The sequence below is a fragment of the Schistocerca serialis genome, chromosome 1 (assembly GCF_023864345.2).
Source record: "Schistocerca serialis cubense isolate TAMUIC-IGC-003099 chromosome 1, iqSchSeri2.2, whole genome shotgun sequence".
NCBI classification, from domain to species: domain Eukaryota; kingdom Metazoa; phylum Arthropoda; class Insecta; order Orthoptera; family Acrididae; genus Schistocerca; species Schistocerca serialis.
The window spans coordinates 1,271,642,648-1,271,645,992 of NC_064638.1; the positions used below are offsets into that span (position 1 = coordinate 1,271,642,648).

A 3,345-nucleotide genomic window follows, 5' to 3' on the forward strand; every position below is an offset into this window, starting at 1 on the left:
TGTGTCTGTGTGTGTGGGTGCTCCACAGCTGAGGGTCCTCACCCACCCACGGCAAACAGGCCGGCGCGGCGCGGCGCGGCGCTTCTTGCGCGCCACCTGGTCGGCGAGGCGGGCCTCAGAGACGCCGGCTGTCGCCGGGTTTGCACAGCTAATGTGGAGGAGGCCGGCCTCGTCTCGTGCTGCCTCGAGTGCTTCTCCTCCCGGCGGTCCTCAGCAGCAGCCAGCGGCTTGTGCGGGGTCTGGCTTTACACGCGCTCTGTTGCGCAAAGTCTGTAATGACACAGGATTCAACACTGAGTAGTCTAATGTTAATTTTTGCCAATTTTGGGTCTCGTACTCTCCGTGACTGTTATCGATTGTTGGTGAATAACACAACTAGCTAGAAAATCGTTTGGACGCCAATTAGATAAAGCACTTGCCCGCGAAAGGCAAAGGTCCCGAGTTCGAGTCTCGGTCGGGCGCACAGTTTTAATCTGCCAGGAAGTTTCATATCAGCGCACACTCCGCTGCAGAGTGAAAATCTCATTCTGGAAACATCCTCCAGGCTGTGGCTAAGCCATGTCTCCGCAATATCCTTTCTTTCAGGAGTGCTAGTTCTGCAAGGTTCGCAGGAGAGCTTCTGTAAAGTTTGGAAGGTAGGAGACGAGGTACTGACAGAAGTAAAGCTGTGAGTACCGGGCGTGAGTCGTGCTTCGGTAGCTCAGTTGGTAGAGCAGTTGCCCGCGAAAGGCAAAGGTCCCGAGTTCGAGTCTCGGTCGGGCACACAGTTTTAATCTGCCAGGAAGTTTCATATCAGCGCACACTCCGCTGCAGAGTGAAAATCTCATTCTGGAAACATCCCCCAGGCTGTGGCTAAGCCATGTCTCCGCAATATCCTTTCTTTCAGGAGTGCTAGTTCTGCAAGGTTCGCAGGAGAGCTTCTGTAAAGTTTGGAAGGTAGGAGACGAGGTACTGGCAGAAGTAAAGCTGTGAGTACCGGGCGTGAGTCGTGCTTCGGTAGCTCAGTTGGTAGAGCACTTGCCCGCGAAAGGCAAAGGTCCCGAGTTCGAGTCTCGGTCGGGCACACAGTTTTAATCTGCCAGGAAGTTTCATATCAGCGCACACTCCGCTGCAGAGTGAAAATCTCATTCTGGGCACTTTAAAAGTATTTGTGCCTGGTTGCCTTTTTCACCAACACTAAATATTCTGTCCAGGACTCTTCTGGAAATTGTTAAGATCAATTTTATACTTCTCAAACATTTTTAAAAGTATTTTTTCCATTGCAACAACCAGTTATTAAAAAAAGAAAGAAATGTCTGTGTACTTTTGCTGTGTAACAACTGGGAGAAAAGTATTGTGCCTTCCTTTCCGTAATCATCAGCTTCAGCCACTCGCCGTTCATTGCTGGATAAAATCCTCCGCTGAACTTCCCTATTCATTTTGCTTTCCAGCTGTACGCATTCACATCGCTCATCTTAATGTAATCTACTCGCTTTCCTTCAAATCGTCTTCTCCATCTTTCTTTCCTTCCTTCTTTTCTATTTTGATCTGTGATACAAAATCCAGCAGAGATCGTCCCTGGTCGTCCGTCGATCCGTTCGAGTGGCTACGTGTCCCGTCTACTTACATTCAATTTCGATTAGGGTCATAATTATGTCTTCCTCTCTGATCTGTTCCCTGACGAATTTTTTCGTTTCCTTGTGTTTCGTAACGATTCCCTACAACATCCATCTCCCAGATCCTTGCCCAACAACCTTAAATCCAATTCGTAATTATACTTTTTTAAACTCGTGTACAGGTAATTATTGTTTCTTCTACTGGAAGACGTACGGAAATTTGTGACATTGCATCACTGACAATAAGGGGATTCTGAGTGACAACGAAAGGAAACAGAAATTAACTACTGTTCCTATAAATAACAAAATAATCAATTCTCAAGAATCTGAATGTGAACTTTAAAATATTCTCTAACAACTCCTAACAATAGTTCTGCAGTGCTCTTGTACGCAACGGACAACTTGCCTCGTCTTGCCACTGCAAGTACGACATCAGCAATACGCTAAAAATATTTCATAAACAATACTGCGATCCATGCAGAGCGCCAAGCATGGTCATAATAAGTGCAATAGCTATTGCCGTATTTTAAAAAAATAAAAATTGTATGATAAGAAAGGGTTTGGTCAACAGACCTTAAAAGGCGAAAAAAATGAAAGAAACAGATAAAGACTTTAGTTTACTGTGTTGACAAATTAGATTATTTAAACACTGACAAACTTAACACAGACCTTAATTATTCCAGAATTCCTATATTCAATAAACACGTCTCTGGCCACAACAAAGATATGAATATTACTCTCAATGTATACATACACAAAACTGACAAAATCCCTCACGTGCGCAAGCAGGCAGGAAAAAAGTCAAATTACCAAAATCCTCAATTAATACCAAAGTCCCCTCCGGCGCTACTAAGCACGATCAAGGCAGGCTGCGACCTCTCACTTCGCGCGCCTTCTCTCCACCGCAGGCTGCTCCCGGCCACTTCCGACTCCTCTCAACAACTGTTCACTCGCTACCACTCGCCACAATAATCTCCCAGACTCAGGAGTCTGTGTATGCACACCACACCATAATCATTGGTGAACTTTGCAAGGAAGTATTAACGTCCAACTTTCAACCTTCAGATTTCAGTGGTTTTCACATTAAAAATCCACTTCTCGCAATCTTTTCGAGCGCTCTGAAAACTTTTTCTCTGTTGTTTGTTACTGTGGCGAGTGACATCTAACTGATGGGATGTGTACATAAAACGTAACTTTCTGGTCCATTTTCTTCCTACTTTAATTGTTTCAACATTTACCAAATTTAAATTGTATCTTTTCACATCTTCTCGACCACATTCACAAATTGGTTGTTTAATTCAATATGTTATATCATGTTCCTATTGTAGTTTACTTGGAATTCTTTCCCTCTCCTCCACATTTCAGATGAGATTATCATTTATTTTGCTTCCTTCATACTTCAACATTCTATGATGCATAAGTACCCTTCTTAAATAACTGCGCATTTCGTCTGTGTCCGTATAACGGTCCTTTTCCAAAGCACTGGAGTTCTTTCTTACTTCAACCTGGTATACTCTTTGTCCGTACATAAATTCTCATAATCTACATTTCTGACATCCAACCTGATGGTCCTGCGTATTTATAACATCGTATCTCATCTCACTTTATATCTTACGAGTCTATACAACGTTGCAATGAGGTAGTGGTTCAGAAGCTTGACATAATATATAATTTGTTTAATATTTGATAAAAATGTTGTCAGTTTCACTTTTAGTCGCATCTGGTACATGAAAAGCCCAGTTCAGATTTG

General features: G+C 43.4%; 1 non-coding gene across 1 annotated transcript; it reads left to right on the forward strand.

Moving 5' to 3' along the window:
* The first annotated feature begins 688 nt into the window (after positions 1-688).
* Positions 689-763, forward strand: Trnas-cga (transfer RNA serine (anticodon CGA)). The gene has a single exon. It is a non-coding gene; the product is annotated as a tRNA-Ser (tRNA).
* Positions 764-3,345: the final 2,582 nt, after the last annotated feature.